Source organism: Chiloscyllium plagiosum, unplaced genomic scaffold (assembly GCF_037043375.1).
Source record: "Chiloscyllium plagiosum isolate Xiang-an unplaced genomic scaffold, Cpla_swu_hap1 HiC_scaffold_6, whole genome shotgun sequence".
Lineage (NCBI taxonomy): Eukaryota > Metazoa > Chordata > Chondrichthyes > Orectolobiformes > Hemiscylliidae > Chiloscyllium > Chiloscyllium plagiosum.
Window position 1 is genome coordinate 66,589,269 of NW_028270144.1, and position 25,780 is coordinate 66,615,048.

The window sequence follows — 25,780 nt, forward strand, 5'->3', positions numbered from 1 at the left end:
GTACTCCCGAAGAGGCCTCACCAATGTCCTGTACAACCTCAAGATGACATCCCAATAGCAATACTCAAAGTTATGAGGTTTCAAGGACATAGTCAATTTGGCTGGAGCTAAGGAATAAAAAGGGTAAAATTCCATTGCTTGTTGTAGCCTATAGACCACCAACTAATAGAATGGATGTAGAGGAGAAAATCTGCAGGAAAATTACAGAGAAATGTCACCATTATAGAGTTGCTATCATGAGGGACTTCAATTACCTAAATACAGAGAGAATACTAGTGATTTAAGGGGCAGTGAGGAGCAAATGTTCCTATTTTGAGTTCTGGAGAGTTCCTCTAACTCTATGTGTTGAGTTCAACAAGTAAAGATGGACTGTTGGACTTGGTTCTTGGAATTGAGGTGTACCAACTTGATCAAGCGTTAGTGGGTAAACAAATCGGAGACAATGATCATTCTTCCATCAGCATGATGTTGGAGAATGTCCAAATTCACAGAGAGAAAAATCAACTGGCAGACAGCTGACTTCAGTGGGGTAAGAAATGATCTGGGAAGCAATGAGTGGAACAAGAGTTTGGTAGAACAAACCATAACTGAACAGTAGGCTAGCTGTGAGGTGCAGATGGTTCACGTACAGTGGAGGAGTACTCCCTCAAATGGGAAAGGGAGAACAAACAAATCCAAAATTCCGTGGATGGCAAAGGAATTCAAAATTTATATTTGCATATAAAGAATACACTTGTGACAGCAGTAAGGCAGAAATTTCAATTGAGAGTCAAGAGGAATGTTAAAGGATTAGAGGAGGGATGACAAAGCAAATAACAGAAACAAAGAGGAATTATGAGAAAAAATCAGCAGTTAACATAAAAGGGAATTCTTAATACATTAATAGATGAAAAAAAGTAAAAGAATGGTTAAAGGAGAAATAGGATCAATTAGAGAGCAAAAAGGGAATGTTTATATGGAGGTGAAGGCATGAAAAAGGTGTTAAATTAATATTTTCTGTCTGTCCTTATAAAAAGGGTCACGGTGACAGAGGAGAAACTTTGTCAATAGAAGGGTTCAAAATTGATAAGGAAGAAGTCTTAGATAAATTGTTGGCACTTACGTTTACAAAGTTAACTGGATAAGATACATCCAAAAATTTTGAAGGAAGTGAGTCTATACATTATGGGGGCACTGGCCATAATCTTCCAGTCTTCCCTGGACTCGGTGGAAGTAGCAGAAAATGAGAATTGCAAACATTATGGCAATGTCCAGGAAAGTTTGTAAGGGCAAGCCCAGCAATGACAGACCTTCAGTTTAACTTCAGTGGTGGGGAAACTTTGAAAAAAAATTATTTCCAGATCAAATTAGTAGTCACGTGGGCATAGGTGGGTTAATCAGGAACTAGCATGGATTTTGAAAGGGATACCATGTTGAACTAACTTGCTGGAGTTACTAAAGAGGTAACAGAAAGACTAGATGAGGGTAATTTTTTGTGTGGTAGACATGGATTTCTAGAAGACGTCTGAAATACAACAGACTTTGAGGAAAGTCTAGGGCACAATCTGGATTATTAATGATCTGGTTCTTGGTGTGCAGGGGGCAATTTCAAAGTTTGCAGATGACACAAATTTTGAATCTTGGTAAAGGGCACTGACAAGTTGGTGTAGGTTGCAAATGAGGCTCAATGCAGATTAGATTCCCTACAATATGGAAACAGACCATTTGGCCCAACAATTCTACACCAACCTCTTCCCCTACCCTATATTTACCCCTGACTAATGTACCTAACACTATGGGCAATTTAGCATGACCAATTCACTTGGCCTGCATTTCTTTGGATTGTGGGAGGAAACCAGAGCACCAGGAGGAAACCCATGCAGACACAAGGAGTAAGTGCAAACTCCACTCCGTCGCCCAAGATGGGAATCATACCCAGGTCCTTTGCACTGTGAGGCAGCAGTGCTAACTACTGAGCAACCATGCTGCCCAGAGAAGTTGAGATGATGCACTTTGGTATCAAGAATATTGACAGATAATTGGAAATAGTTCAGACAATTTTAAAGGGAGTGCAGAAATATAAGGACCTTCGTGAAAAGGTGCACAGATCATTGAAAGTGGAGACAACAGTTACGAAAGCAAAGTGGCCTTGGCTTTATTAATAGAGCATAGAGTACATGAGCTAGGAGATGATGTTGAATTTGTCTAAGACTCTTGTGAGACGTCAGCTTGAATATTATGTCCAGTTATGGACACCACATTATAGGAAAGATCCAAATTGATTTGGGAGAGTATAGAAACAATTCACAAGAAAGGTTCCAGGAATAAGAAACTTCAATTTTGAGGCTAGATTGAAGACACTGGATATTCTTCTTGATGAGAAGAAAGCTGAGAGAAGATTTAATCAAGGTTTTCAAAATCATGAGCAGCTGGATAGTGTAGATTGGGAGACAATGTTTCAGCTCATAAAAGGAATAAGAACAAGAGGGCATTGATGTAAACTGATGCACAATGCACGCAAGGGTGTTGTGAGATTATTCTTTTACAAATAGCAAAGACAGTCTTAGAGTCATAGAGACATGCAGCACAGAAACAAACCCTTTCATCCAACCTGTCTATGCCGACCAGATGTCCCAATCTAATCTAGTTCCACTTGCCAGCACCTGGCCCATATCCCTCCAAATCCTTCTTATTGATATGCCCATTCAGATGCCTTTTAAACGTTGAAAGTGTACCAGACTCCAACACTTCAGGTGGCAGCTCATTCCATACACATAATACCCTCTGTGTGAAAAAGTCACCCATTACATCTCTTTTATATCTTTCCCTTCTCACCCTAAACCGATGCTCTCTAGTTCTGGACTCCCCCACCCGAGGGAAAAGACTTTTTGTATTCATCCTATCAATGCCCCTCATGACTTTATAAAACTCTATAAGATCACTCCTCAACCTCCAACGGTCCAGGGAAAACAGCCCCAGCCTGTTCAGCCCCTCCCTGTAGCTCAAATCCTCCAACCCTGGCAACATCCTTGTAGATCTTTTCAGAACTCTTTCAAGTTTCACAACATTCTTCCTATAGGAAGGAGACCAGAATTGCATGCACCATTCCAAAAGTGGTCTAACTAATATCCTGTACAGCCGCAACATGACCTCCCAACTCTTGCACTCAATAATCTGACCAATAAAGGAAACCAAATCAAACGCCTTCTTCACTATCCTATCTACCTGTGATTCTACTTTTGAGGAGCTATAAACCTGTACTCCAAGGTCTCTTTGTTCAGCAACACACTCTAGAATGTTACCATTAAGCGTATAAGTCCTGCTAAGATTTGCTTTCCCAAAATGCAGCACCTCGCATTTATCTAAATTAAACTCCATCTGCCACTTCTCAGTCCATTGGCCCATCTGATCAAGATCCTGTTGTAGTCTGAGGTAACCTTGTTCGCTGTCCACTACACCTCCAATTTTGGTGTCATCTGCAAACTTACTAACTTACTAACTCTTATGCTCACATTCAAAACATTTATATAAATGACAACAAGTAGAGGACCCAGCACCAATCCTTGTGGCACTCCACAGGTAACAGGCTTCCATTCTGAAAAACAACCTCCACCACCACCCTCTGTCTTCTACCTTTGAGCCAGTTCTGTATCCAAATGGCTAGTTCTCCCTATATTCCATGAGATCTAACCTTGCTCATCAGTCTCCCACAGGGAACCTTGTCAAATGCCTTACTGAAGTCCATATAGGTCATGTCTACCATTTTGCCCTCATCAGTCTTCTTTGTTACTTTTTCAAAAAACTCAATCAAGTTTGTGAGACATGATTTCCCACGCAAAAAGCCATGTTGATTATCCCTAATCAGTATTTGCCTTTCCAAATTCATGCACATCCTAACCCTCAGGATTCCCTCCAACAACTTGCCCGCCACTGACATCAGGCTCACTGGTCAATAGTTCCCTGTCTTGTCCTTACCACCCTTCTTAAATAGTGGTACATGTTAACCAACCTCCAGTCTTCCGGCACCTCACCTGTGATTATCGACTGTAGAAATATCTCAGTAAAAGGCCTAGCAATCACTTCCATAGCTTCCCACAGAGTTCTAGGGTACACCTGATCAGGTCCTGGGGATTTATCCACTTTTATGCATTTCAAGACATCCAACATCTCCTCCTCTGTAATATAGACATTTTTCAAGATGTCATCATCTATTTCCCTACATTCTATATTCGCCATGCCCTTCTCTACAGTGAATGCTGGTGTAAAATACTTGTTTCGTATCTCCCCAATCTCCTGAAGCTCCACATAAAGGCTACCTTACTGATCCTTGAGGGGCTCTATTCATTCCCTCATTATCCTTTTGTCCTTAATGTATTTGTAAAAACCCTTTGGATTCTCCTTAACCTTATTTGCCAAAGTTATCTCATGTCCCCTTTTTGCCTCCCTGATTTCACTTTTAAGTATAATCCTACTGCCTTTATACTCTTCTAAGGATTCAGTCGATCTCTCCTGTTTACACCTGACATATGCTTCCTTGATTTTCTTAACCAAACCTCAATTTCTCTAGTCATCCAGAATTTCTTACACTTACCAGCCTTTCCTTTCACCCTAACAGGAATATACTGTCTCTGGATTCTCGTTATCTCATTTCTGAAGGCTTCCCATTTTCCAGCCGTCTCTTTACCTGCGAACATCTGCCTTCAATCAACGTTTGAAAGTTCTTGTCATTTCCATCAAAATTAGCCTTCCTCCAATTTAGAACTTCAACTTTTAGATCTGGTCTATCTTTTCCATCACTATTTTAAAACGAATAGAATTATGGTCGCTGGCCCCAAAGTGCTCCCCCACTGACACCTCAGTCACCTACCCTGCTTTATTTCCCAAGAGTAGGTCAAGTTTTATACCTTTTCTAGAAGGTACATCCACATACTGAATCCGAAAATTTTCTTGTACACACTGAACAAATTTCTCTCCATCTAAACCCATCTAAACTCTGGCAGCCCCAGTCAATGTTTAGAAAGCTAAAATCCCCTGCCATAGCCACCCTATTATTCTTACAGATAACTAAGATGTCCTTACAAATTGGTTTCTCAATTTCCTGCTGACTATCAGGGAATTCTGAAATACAATACCAATAAGGTGATCATCCCTTTCCTATTTCTCAGTTCCACCGAAATAGCTTCCCTGGATGTATTTCTGGGAATATCCTCCCTCAGCATGGCTGTAATGCTATACCTTATCAAAAATGCCACTCCCCCTCTTCTCTTGCCTCCCTTTCTATCCTTTCTGTAGCATTTGTATCCTGGAATATTAAGCTGTCAGTCCTGCCCATCCCTGAGCCACATTTCTGTAATTGCTGTGACATCCCAGTTCCATGTTCCTAACCATGCCCTGAGTTCATCTGCCTTCCCTGTTAGGCCCCTTGCATTGAAACAAATGCAGTTTAATTTATTAATCCTACCTTGTCCCTACCTGCCCTGACTGTTTGACTTGCTTCTGTTCTCAACTGTACCAGTCTCAGATTGATCTCTTTCCTCACTATCTCCCTGCACTCCCACATCCCCTCCCATACACCAGCTCCTCAGCCATGTATTCATCTGCTCTAACCTCCTTTTTCTACCCTCACTAGCTCATAGCACTGGGAGTAATCCAGATACTAGGAGTAAGTGAGGACTGCAGATGCTGGAGATGAGAGCTGAAAAATGTGTTGCTGGAAAAGCATAGCAGGTCAGGCAGCATCCTAGGAGCAGGAGAAGCTTCCTGAAGAAGGGCTTATGCCCGAAACGTCGATTCTCCTGCTCCTTGGGTGCTGCCTGACCTGCTGCGCTTTTCCAGCAACACATTTTTCAGCAGTAATCCAGATAACACTACTCTCGAGGACCTCCTTTTTAAATTCCTGCCTAACTTTGTGTATTCTCCCTTCAGAATCTCAACGTATTACTTTCCTATGTTGTTGGTTTCAATGAGTACAATGACCTCCTGCTGGGCCCTCTCCCCTTGAGAACATTTTTCACTCTTTGTTGTGGTTCTGTTTGCCGAGCTGGAAATCTTTGTTGCAAACGTTTCGTCCCCTGTCTAGATGACATCCTCAGTGCTTGGGAGACTCCTGTGAAGCGCTTCTGTGGTGTTTCCTCTGGCATTTATAGTGGACTGTCCCTGCCGCGTCCGGTTGTCAGTTTCAGCTGTCCGCTGTAGTGGCCGGTATATTGGGTCCAGGTCGATGTGTTTGTTGATAGAGTTTGTGGATGGACTTTGAACACCTACGGGCGAGAGACGCTAAGACAAGCCAGGAAATGGGAATCCTGCGCTAACCGACTAAGCGCCACGTACGAACAACTCCGGTTCCTGCATGAATGCCAAAAGAATCGAATCCTTCCACCATGTGTCAGATACAGACTGCGAGTCAACAACCCACAAGCCAGAGACACAGCCAGACAGAACGGATTCAGGATGGTCCAGATAATGAATACAGACGCGCACAACAGACTTCACAAATACAGACAAGAAATTGCGCGCCAAAAGTCGTTAATTTCAAAAACCACTAATCAGGAATGGACCCGGACCATAGAACGGGCTGTCACCATAGGACAGAACAGGACCACACACCGCAAAAAAATGGCACTAAAAGAAAAAATGGCCAAACTAACACACAACAAAGAGGACACCACAACACATACCTGGGTTAAAAACCTCTCCCATAGACAGCTCACAGACACGGAAAGAACAATATGGGCCAAGGGACTCAACTACAACCACAGGGATGCCAAGACAGCAGACTTCCTAGCAGCACTAGAATGCACACTCAGGAACAATGGACTGACAGAAGACTGACACAACAAACAGTGAGGCAAAGTATCGTACCTCTGATAACAAGGAAAAGACAAACACATAACCTCAACACCAAGGAGAGGGAAGCACTAAAATCACTAAGAAATGATAAGAACATAATCATACTACCAGCAGACAAAGGCAGAATGACGGTCATCCTGGACAAAGCAGAATACACCCAAAAAGCACAACAACTACTTGCAGATACCAACACCTACCAAAAGAGGGAGTTTGACCCCACCCCACAGCTCACCAATAGGATAAATAACACACTGAGGAATCTACAAAAAAACGGACAGATAACCAGGTCAGACCTACAAAGAATGAAACCTGAAAGCAACAACACCCCCAGATTCTATGGACTACCTAAAGTGCACAAATCAGACATCCCACTCAGACCTATAGTATCACGACCAGGGACACCATCACACAAACTGGCTAAAGAACTACAGCAGAAACTGAAACACCTGATCAGCGGATCCAGACAATCTATACAATCAACACAGGAATTCTTGGACATCATCAGAAATATACACATAGACAAGGAAGAAACTATGGTCTCATTCGACGTAACGGCACTGTTCACCTCTATTGACAAAACCCTAGCCAGAGAAACAATAGCCAACCTGCTGGACATACAGAACAGACAACAGGACTTGGAACCTAACAACAGAGACGGCATACTTAAACTACTGGACTTGTGCCTCACAATACACTTCACATTCAACAACCAGATATACGAACAAATCAACGGAACACCCATGGGCTCACCGATCTCTGGATTCATAGCAGAAGTAGTAATGCAAAGGTTAGAACAAACAGTCTTACCACAAATTCAACCCAAACTCTGGGTCAGATATGTGGATGACACCTTTGTAATCATTAAAAACACAGAAATAGAGAACACACACCAGATCATCAACGCCACACTCACAGGAATCCGATTCACGGGAGAGGAAGAAAAGGACAACCAACTCCCATTCCTAGACGTGAGGGTACAGAGAACACCGAACGGAGAATTCACCACAAAGGTATACAGGAAAGCCACACACACAGACCAAGTCCTGAACTATGAAAGCAACCACCCCAACACATACAAACGAAGTTGCATCAAGACACTATTCAAAAGGGCCACAACACACTGCAGCACACCAGAACTGCAAAAAGAGGAAGAGGAACACCTGTACAAGGTATTCGCCAAAAACGGATACCCGCGCAATTTCATTAACAGATGCCTAAGTAAAAGACAACGGAATGAGGACATGCCGCAACCCAAAGGACTAGCCACACTACCATACATCAGGAGCATTTCAGAACTGACAGCCAGACTACTGCGACCACTAGGACTTATAACAGCACACAAACCAACAGCCACCCTCAGACAACAACTCACCAGAACGAAGGACCCGATACCCAACATGAGCAAAACTAATGTAGTGTACAAAATCCCATGCAAGGACTGCACAAAACACTATATAGGACAAACAGGAAGACAGCTAACGATCCACATCCATGAACATCAACTAGCCACGAAACGCCACGACCAGCTATCCTTAGTAGCCACACACGCAGACGACAAGCAACATGAATTCGACTGGGACAACACGACCATTATAGGGCAAGCCAAACAAAGAACAGCCAGGGAATTCCTAGAAGCATGGCACTCATCCACAAACTCCATCAACAAACACATCGGCTTGGACCCAATATACCGGCCACTACAGCGGACAGCTGAAACTGACAACCGGAAGCGGCAGGGACAGGCCACCATAAATGCCGGAGGAAACACCACAGAAGCGCTTCACAGGAGGCTCCCAAGCACTGAGGATGTTACCTAGACAGGGGACGAAATGTTTGCAACAAAAATTTCCAGCTCGGCGAACAGAACCACAACAATGAGCACCCGAGCTACAAATCTTCACCCAAATGTTTCACTCTCTCTGAGTCATCCTTGATCCTGGCAGCAGTGAGGCAACATACCATTCTGATTTTCCACGACTGGCCATAGGAACGCCAGTCTGTGCCTCTGACTAGACAGTTCCCTAACACAATCGATCTCTTAGAACCTGATGTCGCCCTCATTGCATTAGAGCCAGTCTCACTACCAAAAACTTGGCTGTTCATGCTAAATTCCTCTGAGAATCCATAATCTCCTACATTTTTCAAAACAGCATACTTGTTTGAAATGGGGATAGCCACCCCTGCACTACCTGCCTACTTCTCCTTTAGTTAACCCAGCTATGTGACTATATCTGCGACTTTTCCCTCTTCCTCTAACTGTCATCCATCACACCCCCTTGCTGTTGTAAATTCCTTATTGTCTCTAACTAATTCTCCAACCAATCCATTTGATCTGATAGGATTTACAACCAACAGCATTTATTGTAGATATAATCCTCAGTAACCCGTAAACTCTCTCTAAACTCCCACATCCGACAAGAAGAGCATATCACTCTACTGAGGGCCATTTTTGCTCTTCCAATCCACAGACACAGAAAATAACATCATCTTATTCCTCGACAAAACACTGCTCCAGGTTAAATGAATACTTATGGCTTATATTTTTAAGTTTAATCGAGAGACATATCTCAATAAAACATATAATCAAGAAAGAACCTACTCTACTAACTAATGTAGATTTACAGCAAGGCTGTATTAAAAACAAATTACTTAGCTGTTTCTGTGCCGTGACCTCTCCCAAACAGGTTCCTCCAAGTTCAGTTGTGAATTTGTCTGTTTATTAATTTTCCCAGATGTTCTTCGCTGGCCAGCGATACATGGATTCAACAGCAAAGGCAGTAACTGCAGAGGTTCATTGCTTTGTCAGTTAGCAGTGTGGGTTTCTCTCTCTCTCTCTATATATATCTCTCTCCTGCACTGACCTGATCATGTGCTGCCTTTGTCTGTCCCTCTCCCTTTTAAAAGTGCTGTTGTTGTGACTATTTTCTCTCCAAAGTTCCAAAACAATGCAGGAGCATATAAAACAGTAATTGCTGCTCCTGAAATTCAAGGAAATCACCTTGAACACCTAAAATAACTCAAAAAAGGAGCAGCCTGTTGCAGCCAGAAATTAGTCCCATCCTCCCTCTTGGACTACCCAGAATCCTCAGATATCCTAAATTAATCTAGTCCCATTTGCCAGCATTTTCGCCCATATCCCTCTAAACCCTTCCTATTCATGTATCCATTAAGATGCCTTTTAAATGTTGCAATTGTACCAGCCTCCACCACTTCCTCTGGCAGCTCACTCCATACACATACCACCATCTGCATGAAAAAATTGCCCCTTAGGTCTCTTTTATAACTTTCCCCTTCACCCCACACCTATGCCCTCTAGATCTGGACTCACCCACCCTAGGGAAAAGACTTTACCTATTTACCCTATCCATGCCACTCATGATTTTATAAACCTCTATAAGGTCACTCCTCAGCATCCGAAACTCCAGGGAAAACAGCCCTAGCCTATTCAGCCTCTCCCTATAACTCAAACCCTCCAACCCTGACAACATCCTTGTAAATCCTTCCAAATTTCACAACATTCTTCCTATAGCAGGGAGACCAGAATTGTACACAGTATTCCAAAAGTGCCCTAATCAGGTGGTGCTGTTATATTGGGCTGAATGGCCACCTTCTGTGCTACAACAATTCTGGTTATGTGATTCAGTGATTTTATTTCTCAGTCAGTCAGGTTGAAGAAGAGGGGTGCATTGTATCGTCTCTATCCTGCCTGCAATACAATAAACAGTCTTAAAAGCTAGAACTAATTTAAAAGAATATTCAGAACTATAAGAAGTTATCATACCACTGAAGCCTGTTAAGACCATAAGACCATAAGACATAGGAGTGGAAGTAAGGCCATTCGGCCCATCGAGTCCACTCCGCCATTCAATCATGGCTGATGGGCATTTCAACTCCACTTACCCGCATTCTCCCCATAGCCCTTAATTCCTTGTGACATCAAGAATTTATCAATTTCTGCCTTGAAGACATTTGGCGTCCCGGCCTCCACTGCACTCCGCGGCAATGAATTCCACAGGCCCACCACTCTCTGGCTGAAGAAATGTCTCCGCATTTCTGTTCTGAATTTACCCCCTCTAATTCTAAGGCTGTGTCCACGGGTCCTAGTCTCCTCGCCTAACTGAAACAATTTCCTAGCGTCCACCCTTTCCAAGCAATGTATTATCTGGTAAGTTTCTATTAGATCTCCCCTTAATCTTCTAAACTCCAATGAATACAATCCCAGGATCCTCAGCCATTCCTCGTATGTTAGACCTACCATTCCAGGGATCATCCGTGTGAATCTCCGCTGGACACGCTCCAGTGCCAGTATGTCCTTCCTGAGGTGTGGGGACCAAAACTGGACACAGTACTCCAAATGGGGCCTAACCAGAGCTTTATAAATTCTCAGTAGCACAACGGTGCTTTTATATTCCAACCCTCTTGAGATAAATGACAACATTGCATTCGCCTTCTTAATCACGGACTCAACCTGCATGTTTACCTTTAGAGAATCCTCGACTAGCACTCCCAGATCCCTTTGTACTTTGGCTTTATGAATTTTATCACCGTTTAGAAAGTAGTCCATGCTTGTATTCTTTTTTCCAAAGTGCAAGACCTCGCATTTGCTCACATTGAATTCCATCAGCCATTTCCTGGACCACTCTCCCAAACTGTCTAGATCCTTCTGCAGCCTCCCCACTTCCTCAGTATTACCTGCCTGTCCACCTAACTTCGTATCATCGGCAAACTTCTCTAGAATGCCCCCAGTCCCTTCATCCAGATCATTAATATATAACGTGAACAGCTGCGGCCCCAACACTGAACCCTGTGGGACACCGCTTGTCACCAGCTGCCATTCCGAAAAAGAACCTTTTATCCCAACTCTCTGTCTTCTATCAGACAGCCAATCCTCAATCCATACCAGTAGCTCACTTCAAACACCATGGGCCCTCACCTTACTCAGCAGCCTCCGGTGTGGCACCTTATTAAAGGCCTTTTGGAAGTCTAGATATCCACATCTAGACTGGGTTTCCCTGGTCTAACCTACTTGTCACCTCTTCAAAGAATTCCAACAGGTTTGTCAGGCACAACCTCCCTTTACTAAATCCATGTTGACTTGTTCTAATCCGACCCTGCTTTTCCAAGAATTTAGAAACCTCATCCTTAACGATGGATTCTAGAATTTTTCCAACAACCGAGGTTAGGCTAATTGGCCTATAATTTTCCATCTTTTGTCTTGATCCTTTCTTGAACAAGGGGGTTACAACAGCGATCTTCCAATCATCCGGAACTTTCCCTGACTCCAGTAACCTTTGAAAGATCTCAACCAACGCCTCCGCTACTTCCTCAGCCACCTCCCTCAGAACTCTAGGATGTAGCCCATCGGGGCCAGGAGATTTATCAATTTTAAGACCTTTTAGCTTTTCTAGCACTTTCTCTTTTGTAATGGCAACCATACTCAACTCAGCCCCCTGACTCCCTTTAATTGTTGGGATATTACTCATGTCTTCCACTGTGAAGACTGATGCAAAGTACTTATTAAGTTCTCTAGCTATTTCCTTATCTCCCATCACTAGGCTTCCAGCATCAGTTTGAAGTGGCCCAATGTCTACTTTTGCCTGTTGTTTGTTTCTTATGTATTGAAAGAAACTTTTACTATCATTTCTAATATTACTGGCTAGCCTACCTTCATATTTGTTGAAGCTCCAGTGAAGAGACTTACCTGAGTTGGTGACATCAGAGCATGGCCTCACCGATTCTTCTCCGCATTGGTGCATCCCCATGATGATGGTTCCATCCTTGTTGTAGGAAAGAACGTTTGCCTGAAAAGTCTGAAAAACATGAGATCATACTTTTAATCACAGTCAATTGTGACCGTAGTAACATTGCCACTGGCCAAAAGATCTGAGCCACTATTTCCAGGTGCCAGACAAGTATATTACAATTTTCGTTATGTAATATCTTTTTTATTACATATGTGAAAACAGAAACTTATAGTGTATACTAGGTACATTATTCCCTTACAGTGCTTGCCTTCTATAATAGAAAAAATTCTCCGTCTTGTTCCCTTGATAATTTTCCCTCAAGTTCTGCTTATAATCATCCATTTGACTAACTACTTTAAAGGTAGCCATGATGTAGAGGTATCAGTGTTAGATTGAGATGTACAAAGTTAAAAATCACACAACACCAGATTATAGTCCAACAGGTTTATTTGGAAGCACTAGCTGTTCCTTCACTGTTGACGGAGCAGCGCTCTGAAAGCTAATGCTTCCAAATAAGACTGTTGGGACTATAACCTGGTGTTGTGTAATTTTTAACTTCTGTAAATGGTAACCAGGCTATTCCTTGTTTCCCAATTATTTTGACTGTGGAAACTCAGTTCCTAAGTGCAAATGAAAAGAAGAGGGAGAAAACTCTGCTTTGAATTTTCATATCTTTTAGATATCCTGAGTCTTCTGGTGTTTGAGCCAATGGAGCCACTTCCATTTCTTAAGATGCAGGAAATTTAATGCCATGGAAAAGAGGTAGGATTGGTATAATTGCATTTTCCATCTTGGTTTCCTTCGGGAACAGAAATCAGATACTTATTTTGATGGTTGTATGAAGAAACTGTTTCTAGCCCTTGCAACTAATGCCTCTTAGATTGCAGCATCTGAAAAGGACAGACATCAAGCCAAAGTTGTCTTTAATAATCAAGTAATCTCTTCCCACAGGGACCAATTACTTCATTACAACAATGTTTATATTTGGGACTTAAATCCTGGAGTGGGGCTTGAAATAACAGCATTCTGGTTAGAACCCAGAGGACTAGCAAATAGGTTATGTTGACAATTGTGGCATGCAACTTTTTATTGAAAGAAATGTCAGAATTTTCACATGTAGCGGTTCTTCACGAATTCTCTTTGTATTCAAAACTGATCTTCAAGGGCACTTTGGATTGTTTCTGTATTAAGTGAGACCATCATATAGAATTCTGCTGTAATGAAACCTCTTGTGGGCACTTGTTTGCAAAATTCTGATTACCAAGTCTAAAACACTGACACTAATAATGTGTTCAGGGCAAGATCTGCTCAAAAGCGATCCATTAAAATCCTGTTGTTTCATGAATTGATTTTTACAACTGGTACTGTGTGGCTATAATAAAAAAATGAAATATTCTTTCCACTTGCCTTCATATGACTGAAAGCCTGGAGCTACTTCGACTGGTGCAAACTGCGTGTCCCAATCTCTTCATATCCCTAAAAGGAGATACTGGCCGGATTTGCTTTCCACAGTAAGTCCTTTATTCACCCCTCCCTTGAGTGTCACTGGTACTCCAACAGCCTGAGAAGAATCCCAAAACAAACTTAGAAACAGAAAATAGTGAAGAAGCCCAGCAGGCCGAGCAGCAACTCTGGAGAGATTGAAAAAAACAGTGTTAGCAATTCATATCCAACATGATTTCTCTTCAGAACTTTGAATTTTAGTCAAAACATTAATTCTGTTTTGCTCTACACAATTGCTGTCAGACCTGCAGTTTCTCCAACACTTTCTGCCTTTGTTTCAGAATTCCAGGATCAACAACACCTTGCTGTCACTAAAAAAATTCCTTGCCGTGCAGCTCCATTTTCAAAGAGGAAATGATGGAATGTAGTCATACTCTTAAGGTTAAATAACACAATAGTTCAGAACAACTTTACTGCTGAGACCATGGGCAGGAATGTTTCCTCAAGGTTGGCATTACAATGTCAGGATCAAATAAGGAGCCCAACCCTGCAATGCCTACTGATCAATGAAGGATAGAATGTCGCTGAATGATGACACATGGGCACTCCCCATTGTCAAATGTGAGAGCTGCTGAGCTCTGCAGACAGAGAGACAGAGCAAGAATGAGAGAGCCTCACAATGGAAGTGTCCTCTGAAGATGAGATAAACTAAGAATTGAGTTAATATAAGCTATAAATGCCAGGCCATTATTGTGGAGAGGCACCCCTTCATTGAATGGCTAACAGTGGTTGTCATGACTTGACAGCCACAGCAGATCTAATGTGGCAGGTTTCTAATTTTAATGAAGTGCTCCCTGCCAGGTCCCCCCATCATTTGCCAGTAGTTGTTATGCTTTCACTGGCTATGTTTTAGGAATGTTGTGAAAATTCACCTTCCAAATGAAAACTTTCATCTGGTGATGTGCCTTAATAGGCACCTTAGTTCAAAAACAATGATAAAATGCAATTGCCGAATCCAGATTGTATCTCCTCAGCTGTTCATTCAGAAATGAAGTTTCAGGCCTTTGGCATTGATCTCACTAATAATTGCTTAATCACACAGAGAGTTTATGTAATTTTAATAAACTGAACATCACAACAGTAGGAGCACATATTTTAAGATCTGTCAGGATGTGGCAGAAGTAGATGAGTGATTATTACACAAAGGGAGCTATTTAAGAAGACCATAAAGATATCAGAAAATAAACTTAATACTTTTGGGGATCCACATCCTGACCAAAACCTGGAACCTCCAGATATTCTCCATTTGTCAGCGCAACAAATAGCATTCCTGGTGTCACTCACTTTATTGCCTATTGTTCTGCCGGGCCAGAAATGGAGAAACCTCCCACAGTATCCAATAGACAACACCTCTGATGACATTGCTTTGATGTCAATACTCAAAACATGAATGTTCAGTGGTTGTCGGGATTGAGGAAGTTACAGAGGTAGAAAACAGAAGACATGGAATGTTATGAACATGAGCTTGAGAACTTTTGTTGGACAATCCATGTTATTGAGTACAAGGGTAAAGAGCGAATTACATTGACATGATTTAAGTCACAGGCAGCAGAGTAGGGTGCCATAGTGGAGCAAGCATATTCTAGTCCTATGCAAGGAACTAAGCAATATAAACAAGTCATTGCTTAGGTAGAGTCTTTATTGCAAGTCTTGTCTTCATTTTTACAAAGAAGGTTTTTGATTCAGTGCTGAGAATGTATGCCTGGCAGTTAGAAATCCTTATGCTGTAAGATTCAATGTCCTCATCCATTTGGGAACTGATATAGCAATTGGTAAAATGAAACATACCAATATCCAAAAGGGCAGAATGAGCCCTGCTGATGAGGATCTTATATGGTAATTTTGACTCAAAGTTTCCTCAGTTAGACAGGGCAAGAGGCCAACTGAGGTTATAATGTTGGAACAAATAGTAGTTTCATGTAAGTGAGGTTCTCAGCTACGATCTGCAGGGGTCAGCGTTGAGGGACAAGTGCCCATGATCTAGAACAAATATTACATTTCTTGTACATTTTCAAATAAAATGTACACAGAATTGGTGCACAGCTGAAAAGATATTAAATGACGTACTTGTTATGAGACAAAATTAGCTCATTACACCTTTAAATAATGACATGTGCTTTAACCAGACTGGATTAGTTTCCACAATTCATTATGGTACAGAGAGGATTCCTCAAACTGCTAAGCTTCAAAATGAGGAGGGATGAACTGGTTACCCTTCTTTAATGACCTTCATTATTTGCAACAAAGTTTATTTAAAAAGGATCCATTTCTTGTGAATACTTTTTTTCCTGGATCCAAATAATCTTAAGTTTCAAAAGAGTAAGTTTAACCAAGCTTTCTTGAGTTAACAGCTGGAGTGAGTTTATTAATTATTAAAAGCAAGAAGAACTGCTAATACAATACATACACGCAGCTTAGAAATATGAGGGGAATTCAAAAAGATAAAAGCTGGAACAAATGAATGTATAGGTCAGCCTCTGAAATGTTTGTGAAATTTATAAATGGTCCGTTGAAGGTTACCAGAGGCATTGACATTGGCAAGTATAAAGCCATCTTCACAATCCTTAGTTTTGCAGATTGATCAAAGTTCTGTAGTTCTGATCCTTTTGACAGTGTAAAAGTTCCAGCATGAAGGGTGAGAGTGCTTAGTTTTGCTGTTACCTTTGTAACTGGTTTACAGCACACAGAATTAAAGAGGGTTTTTAACTGCAACGTAAGAGTAACTAGGGGTTAGGTCTTTGACTATGACTATCAGACCACGCCAATGCTCAAATCTCTGTTTGTACAAATAAGAGCATTCAAGCCCACTAATCCACTCCAAGAGAATTTAAGCTATTTTAAGCACTTAATCTTGAGTATTCTTCAATCGTAAAAACTACAATTCATCTGAAGTTTGGAATATAATCCATAGAGCAGTGTCAGCCCCTCATTATACTTGCAGACGCAAAAGATCACTGTCTGGTCTTTGCAGTTGGCTTGACACCTTCAGATGTTATATCACATTGGTCCCACACAGAAGTTTTTAAAAAGATTTTTCCAATCAATTTGTTTAAAGTTGGGAAGAGGCAATGGCCAAGTGGTATTATTGCATGACTGTTAATCCAGAGATCCATGCAATGTTCTGGCAACCTGAGTTTGAATCCCACCAGAATAGATGGTGGAATGTGAATTTAATTTTAAAAATCTATTGATGACCACAAATCCATTGTTGATTATTGGGAAAACTCCATCTGGTTCACTAGTGCCCCTTAAGGAAGAAAACTGTCATCCTTTCCTGGTCTGGCTTGCATGTGACTCCAGACCCACAGCTATGTGGCTAAACCAATATTGCCCACTGGGCAATTAGTGAGGGACAATAAGTGTTGGCCTAGCCAGTGGCAACCTCATCCCATGAACTACACACCTCTGGAGCAGGTGGGACTTGAACCTCCTAACTCAGAGTTACGGGCACTACCCCTGTGCCACAAGGAAAACCTTTTTAGACCTCAAGTGGGACACTTAACCTACATCTGCAGTGTTTCTATGGCCATCCTGCTTTTTAAATTAACACATTATGTTAAAATTACAAGTTAAAAAAAAGTCTGTAAATACTTTGAGGTTCTGATTCATTGCCACAATATAATACATTGTGAATTTAATGCATTTATAATATTCAAGTAACCACAAGCATTGGACATAGTCAAACTCTGTAAACCTACTTTGATTGAAAAAAAATCTTGGGATTAGATTTCAGCTCAGAACATTTTTGGTGAACGACACAGTATTGAGACATTTGTTGAAGCAGAGCACACATTTCAAAACAGTTGTTTTTCCAAAACTAACTATGTGAAAGAAGTTAAAAATCACACAACACCAGGTTATAGTCCAACAGGTTTAATTGGAAGCACACTAGCTTTCGGAGCGACGCTCCTTCATCAGCCCTCATTGAGTGGAGGGCTCAATCCTAACCCACAGAATTTATAGCAAAAATTTACAGTGTGATGTAACTTAAATTATACATTGAAAAATTGATTGTCTGTTAAGCCTTTCATTTGTTATAATACAGTGATAGTTTCACTTCTTTCATGTGTAAATCACAAAACCCTTTTTTTTAAAGTTGCATTCTCGGGTTAGCTGTTAACAATGGTGATAGCTAGACAATATGTTGAAGGTGAAAGTGAGGTCTGCAGATGCTGGAGATCAGAGCTGAACATGTGTTGCTGGAAAAGCGCAGCAGGTCAGGCAGCATCCAGGGAACAGGAGAATCGACGTTTCGGACATAAGCCCTTCTTCAGGAATGAGGAAAGTTTGTCCAGCAGGCTAAGTAAAAGGTAGGGTGGAGGGACTTGGGGGAGGGGCATCGGAAATGTGATAGGTGGAAAGAGGTCAAGGTGAGGGTGATAGGTCAGACTGGGGTGGGGGCGGAGAGGTCAGGAAGAAGATTGCAGGTTAGGAAGGCGGTGCTGAGTTCGATGGATTTGACTGAGACAAGGTGGGGGGAGGGGAAATGAGGAAACTGGTGAAATCCGAGTTCATCCCTTGTGGTTGGAGGGTTCCTAGGCGGAAGATGAGGCGCTCTTCCTCCAACCGTCCTGTTGTTGTGGTCTGGCGATGGAGGAGTCCAAAGATCTGCATATTCTTGGTGGAGTGGGAGGGGGAGTTGAAGTGTTGAGCCACAGGGTGGTTGGGTTGGTTGGTCCGGGTGTCCCAGAGATGTTCTCTGAAACGGTCCGCAAGTAGGCGGCCTGTCTCCCCAATATAGAGGAGGCCACATCGGGAGCAGAGGATGCAATAGATGATGTGAGTGGAGGTGCAGGTGAATCTGTGGCGGATATGGAAGTTTCCTTTGGGTTCTTGGAGGGAGGTGAGGGGGGAGGTGTGGGCGCAAGTCTTGCACCTCCTGCTGTTGCAGGGGAAGGTGCCGGGAGTGGAGGTTGGGTTGGTGGGGGGTGTGGATCTGACGAGGGAGTCATGGAGAGAGTGGTCTTTATGGAATGCTGATAGGGGAGGGGAGGGAAATATATCCTTGGTGGTGGGGTCCGTTTGGAGATGGCGGAAATGACGGCGGATGATGCGCTGTACATGGAGATTGGTGGGGTGGTAGGTGAGGACCAGTGGGGTTCTGTCCTGGAGGCGGTTGGAGGGGCGGGGCTCAAGGGCGGAGGAGTGGGAAGTAGAAGAGATGCATTGGAGGGCATCGTCGACCACGTCGGGGGGGAAATTGCGGTCCTTGAAGAAGGAGGCCATCTGGGTTGTACGTTTTTGGAATTGGTCCTCCTGGGAGCAGATGCGGCGGAGACGAAGGAATTGGGAGAATGGGATGGCGTTTTTACAGGGGGCAGGTGGGAAGAGGTGTAGTCCAGGTAGCTGTGGGTGTCAGTCGGTTTATAGAAGATGTCCGTATTGATTCGGTCGCCTGAGATAGAAATTGAAAGGTCGAGGAAGGGGAGGGAGGAATCTGAGACTGTCCAGGTGAATTTGAGGTCGGGTGGAAGGTGTTGGTAAAGTGGATGAACTGTTCAACCTCCTCGTGGGATACAGTCATCGATGTAGCGGAGGAAAAGGTGGGGGTTGGGGCCAGTGTAGTTACGGAAGATGGACTGTTCCACATATCCTATGAAGAGGCAGGCATAGCTGGGGCCCATGCGGGTGCCCATGGCTACTCCTTTCGTTTGGAGGAAGTGGGAGGATTGGAAAGAAAAGTTGTTCAGGGTGAGGACCAGTTCAGTCAGTCGAAGGAGGGTGTCAGTGGAAGGGTACTGGTTGGTACGGCGGGAAAGGAAGAAGCGGAGGGCATTGAGTCCTTCGTGATGGGGGATGGAGTTGTACAGGGACTGGATGTCCATGGTGAAGATAAGGCATTGGGGACCGGGGAAGCGAATATCATGGAGGAGGTGGAGGGCACGGGTGGTGTCCCGAACGTAGGTGGGGCGTTCTTGGACTAAGGGGGACAGGACCGTGTCAAGGTATGCGGAGATCAGTTCGGTGGGGCAGGAGCAGGCGGAGACAATGGGTCGGCCGGGGCAGTCAGGTTTGTGGATTTTGGGCAGGAGGTAGAAGCGGGCGGTGCGGGGTTGTGGGACTATGAGGTTGGAGGCGGTGGATGGGAGGTCCCCTGAGGTGATGAGGTTATGGACGGTCTGGGAGATGATGGTTTGGTGGTGGGGGGTGGGGTCATGGTCAAGGGGGCAGTAGGAGGAGATATCTGCGAGCTGGCATTTGGCCTCAGCGGTGTAAAGGTTGGTGCGCCAAACTACTACCGCGCCTCCCTTGTCTGCTGGTTTGATGGTGAGGTTGGGGTTGGAACGGAGGGAGTGGAGGGCTGCACATTCCGAGGGTGAGAGGTTGGAGTGGGTGAGAGGGGTGGAGAGGTTGAGGCGGTTAATATCGCGGCGGCAGTTGGCTATGAAGAGGTCGAGGGCAGGTAGGAGGACAGCATGGGATGTCCAGGTGGATGGGGTGTGTTGGAGGCGTGAGAAGGGGTCGTCAGAGGGTGGGCGAGAGTCTTGGTTGAAGACGTAGGCACGGAGGCGAAGTCGGCGGAAGAATTGTTCGATGTCACGCCGTGTGTTGAACTCATTAATCCGAGAGCATAGGGGAATGAAGGTGAGGCCTCTGCTGAGGACTGATCTTTCATCCTCAGAGAGGGGTAGGTCTGGAGGGATGGTGAAAACATGGCAGGGCTGGGAGCTAGGACCTGGTGTGGTGTTGGAGCTGGGTGTGGGGGCTGGGTTAGGCCTGGGGGCGAGGACGGAGATCGGCGTGGGGGCGGGGTTGGGCGTGGTGATGGCGATCGGTGAAGGGGCGGGGTTAGACGTGGTGACGGATTTAGGCTTGAGGGCGGGGTTAGACATGCAGTCGGAGATCGGCGAAGGGGCAGGGTTAGGCGTGGTGACGGAGATCGTCGTGGGAGCGGGGTTAGGCGTGGTGACGGAACTCGGCGGGGGGCGGGGTTAGGCGTGGAGATCGGCGTGGGGGCGGAGACACATGCGGCGTTGTGGTTGTGTAGGTTAGTAACGTCACTGGGGGCGGAAGTGGCTGCGGAGACCACAGAGACAGAGTTATTCCCCATAGCCGCGGAGGTCGCGAATCTGTCGGCGATTGTCTTCCTGGCGATCGTGGAGGCGGTTGTCTGGGCGGCGGTCGCGGAGGCTGCGAGGTCGGTGGGGGCGGAAGTGACGTCATCGTCCGTGGCGGCGGCGGTGATTGCCGCGGGCGATGTAGCGGCCGCGTGTGTAATGGCGCCGGACTGATTTCGGAGGCCGATGGAAGATACTGGAACAGCTGAGGAATCCGGAGTGTGGGCGTAAGTACATGAAAGTTTTTGATACTTACTGTCTTTAATTTCCGATATGGCTAGGAAGAACTGTTTGTTTAGTGTATGGATTCTTCTGTGGATGAAGAACAGTAGAGGTCCTTTGCAGGTCTGTGAGAGTGTTGCCCTGAGCTGGGGTGGGTCGAGTTGCAGGGAATGTAGGTAGCGGCGCATGGCTGCAAGTGTGGAGCGGAGGATCCGGAGGGACGTCTGTTGCTGGAGGCTTCGGATTTGTTGTAGGTACTGGTTGTCCTGGTTGGGTCCAAGTTTTGTTGGTCGGAACGTAGTCCGGAGTCCGTGCGGGATCAATCGGTTCCGTAGGCAGGTGCTGAGGAAGGAGGTATGGCTGTGGTAGGGAGTCTGTTTGAGAATGTGGCTGAAGAGTTTCTGTGTAGAGGAGATGACCTGGGGGCTACAGTGAGACAGGGACTCACTGAAATCTTTGTAGAGGGAGGAAGAGAGCTTCTTCAAGGAAGGCATCCTTGTAAGAGGATTCGCAGTAGGTTGAAATCTTTGAAGAGAAAGTGAGGTCTGCAGATGCTGGAGATCAGAGCTGAAAATGTTTTGCTGGAAAAGCGCAGCAGGTCAGGGTGTTGAAGGTGTTGGCCCCCCGTGTTCTCTGTCTATGACCTGATGTTTAGATTGATTCTAATCTAAAAAGTGATATAGCAGAGTGTTACATAAATTCATGTAGTTTTTGAGCCCAGAGTTCTACGTGAATGTATGCAGTTTTTGAGCAAAGTACAATGTAACCCTGCAAGTACAAATTCACCACACAAAATATATGTGTGCACGTGGGTCTTTGTCTGTCTGTGTATGTGTGTCTGTCTGGGGTGGGGGTTGTGAGTGTGAGAAAGTGTGTGTGTGTGCGTGTGCGTGCGTGTGCAGAGTGTCTTAAGTCTGTGAGGGGATGCATGTGTGAGTGTGAGAGTGGGTGTGTCTATAAGGGTGTGTGTGTGTGTCTGTGTGTACCTGTGTCCGTGTGTATGTGAGAGTGTGTGTGTGTAGGAATATCTGTGTGTGTGTGTGTGTGTAGTGCAATGGTGATCACCTGTAATGTGACATGAACCCAAGGTCCCGGTTGAGGCCCTCCCTATGGGTACCGAACTTAGCTACCAGCCTCTGCTCAGCCACTTTTCTCTGCTGCCTGTCCCGAAGTCCACCTTGGAGGATGGTCACCGAAGGTCCGAGGCTGAATGTCCTGGACCACTGAAGTGTTCCCCAACTGGGAGGGAACCCTCCTGTCTGTTGATTGTTGTGCGGTGCCCATTCATCCGTTGTCGTAGCCTTTGCTCGGTTTCCCCAATGTACCATGCCTCTGGGCATCCCTGCCTGCAACGTATAAGATAGACAACGTTGGCTGAGTCACATGAGTACCTGCCATGTACAAGGTGGGAGGTGTTCCCACGCGTAATTGTGGTATCTATGTCCACAATCTGACACGGCTTGCAGCGTCCACCGTGACAGGGTTGTATAGAGTTGCCCTGAGAGCCGGGCAGTTTGCTATGAACAATGATCTGTTTGAGGTTTGGCGGTTGTTTAAAGGCAAGTTGTGAAGGTGTGGGGAAGTTTTGGTGAGGTGCTCATCCTCATTGATAATGTGTTGCAGGTCATGAAGAACATGGCATAATTTTTCAGTCCCTGGAAAGTACTGAACAACGAAGGGTACCCTGTCAGTTGCAGCATGTGTCTGTCTCCTGAGGAGGTAATTACGGTTCCTTGCTGTGGCACGTCAGAACTGGCAGTCAATGAGTTGAGCATCGTACCCCGTTCTTGTGAGGGCATCCTTGAGTACTTCACGTTCCTTCTCATCTGAGCAGATTCGATGTATGCGTAGGGCTTGTCCATAGGGAATGGCTGTTTTAATATGTTTTGGATGGAAGCTGGAGAAGTGTAGCATTGTGAGGTTGTCTGTGGGTTTGTGGTAGAGTGTGGTGCTGAGGTGTCCGTCCTTGATGGAGACGCACATGTCCAAGAATGAGATAGACAGTCGAGAGTAGTCCATGGTGAGTTTGATGGTGGGATGAAACTTGTTGATGTCACTGTGTAGTTTTATCAGTGACTCCTCACCATGGGTCCAGAGGAAGAAAATGTCATCAATGTACCTGGTGTACAATGTTGGTTGGAGATCCTGCATAGAGAAGAAATCTTGTTCAAACCTGTGCATAAAAATGTTGACATATTGGGTCCCCATGGCTGTTCCGTGTGTCTGGATGAAGAACTGGTTGTCAAAGGTGAAGACGTTATGATCGAGGATAAAGCGGATGAATTGTAGGATGGTGTTTGGAGACTGGCAGTTGTTAGTGTTGAATACTGAGGCTATTGCCGCGATGCCATCCTTGTGTGGGATGCTGGTGTAGAGTGTGGAAACGTCCATTGTGACGAGGAATGTTCCCGGTTCGACTGGTCCGTGGGTGCTGAGTTTCTGTAAGAAATCCGTAGTGTCGCGACAGAAGCTGGAGATCCCCTGTACAATAGGTTTCAAGATGCCTTCCACATAGCCAGAGAGATTCTCACATAGGGTCCCATTACCCGACACGATGGGATGTCCCGGTGTGTTGGCTTTGTGTACCTTTGGAAGGCAGTAGAAGTTGCCTACACGAGAAGTACGTGGGATGAGGGCGCGTAGGGAACTCTGAAGGATTGGATCCAAAGTTCTGATCAGTGTGTTTAATTCACGGGTGTGTTCTCTGGTCGGATCAGCTGGTAGTTGCCTGTAGTGTTCCTGGCTGTTCAGTTGTCGGTACACTTCCTTGCAGTAATCTGTTCTATTCTGAATGACAATGGCTCCTCCTTTATCTGCTGGTTTGATGACAATGTTGTCATTGGTTTTGAGAGCCTGGATGGCATTGCGTTGTGAACGGGTGATGTTTTGCTCTACCTTGTGGGTACGGCTGATGAATCTGGCATTTATATATTTCCTGACAGTTTGAGCATACATGTCAAGCCCAGGGCAGCGGCCTTCCGGTGGGGTCCATGTTGACACCTTCTTTGGTCGCTCCTCTACAGATTTCCGTGATGACTGTTCTAGTTCATCAGTGGACTCAGTGGGATCACTGCTGGCACTTTGAAAGAATTCCCGGAGTCTCATTCGTCTGATGAACTCCTCTGTGTCTGCTGCCAGAACCAACGGGTCCATTTTGATGGTGGGGCAGAAGTTGAGACCCCTACTCAGGACTTCAATCTCTTCCGGTCGAAGGGTGTGGTCCGATAAGTTGACAATAGACTTCCCCGCAGTGATAATGTTGTCTACTGTGGTTCCAGGGCGGGCTTTGCTATTACTGGTAAGAATGCCAAGCTTCTCCAGTTTTTTGTTCTTGGTGTGCATGTATGTGGTGTAGTTTTGTCGCCTTGTCTGTTTGGCAATGTCACATAATTGTACTGATGTATCCTGTGTGCAGGCTGAGAGTGTGGACTCCATCTGAATTTCAAGGTTGTGGCGCCTGCTGTAGAGTTGGTGCATGAGATGATTGAGAAGTTTACGAGAGGTGCGGTGGCAAAGTCTCTCTGCGTAGTGTGTTGTAGGTCGACCTAAGTGGGTTTGTGATTCGTAATCCTTTCGGGATCCTTCCTACTTGCCTGCATTCCTGTAGACACTTGATGTCTGTGTCGATATGTGCAATCTTCTTGGAGATCCTCTCCACTTTAAGCCGGCAGTTAGTGGTGTCGATAGTAGTCATGATTTGGAGATGCCGGTGTTGGACTGGGGTGTACAAAGTTAAAAATCACACAACACCAGGTTATAGTCCAACAGGTTTAATTGGAAGCACACTTGCTTTCGGAACGACGCTCCTTCATCAGGTGATTGTGGAGGTCATATGTGAGAGAAATGATCAACCGAATGTTTAGGCCTATTGAATCCTTTCATCAATTTGTTATAGGAATTCCACAGTGAGTCCCCAATGGTAAAACCTTGTCTTTGTTCATCACAGTCCTAAAAGTCTTCATTTAAAAATTATTTTATTTTCAATTTATTAAATGAGGCATTCATCCACAGTAAAGGTAATTTACAGAGAGGAGGGGTGGAACAGGAGTCAATCCTACAGGGAATGGGGGAGAAAAGCCCTAGGCAGGAGGCTTTTGTTTACTTCTGTGGCTATATACAATGAACCTGCTCAACCTTTTTTTATACACTCATGGGATGTGGGTGTTACACCAAACTTTGTTGCTTTTTATGCTGAAGCTGGCACTAGAAATCAAAAGAATGGCATTATATTTCATTGTTAGATCCAAGGTATCTAAGTAGCATTGGGGAGTGGGGGGATGGTGACTCAGTGGTTCGCACTGCTGCCTCTCAGCACCAGGGACCCGGGTTTGATTCCAGCCGCAAGTAACTGGAGTTTGTATAGTCTCTCTGTATCTGTTGTGGGTTTTCTCCAGGTACTCTGGTTTCCATTCACAGGTGTGTAGG

At 44.6% G+C, this 25,780-nt stretch overlaps 1 pseudogene; it reads right to left on the minus strand.

The window, feature by feature from the left end:
- Nucleotides 1-25,049, minus strand: part of LOC148149775 (uncharacterized) — a 40,880-nt pseudogene extending 15,831 nt beyond the window's left edge.
- Nucleotides 25,050-25,780: the final 731 nt, after the last annotated feature.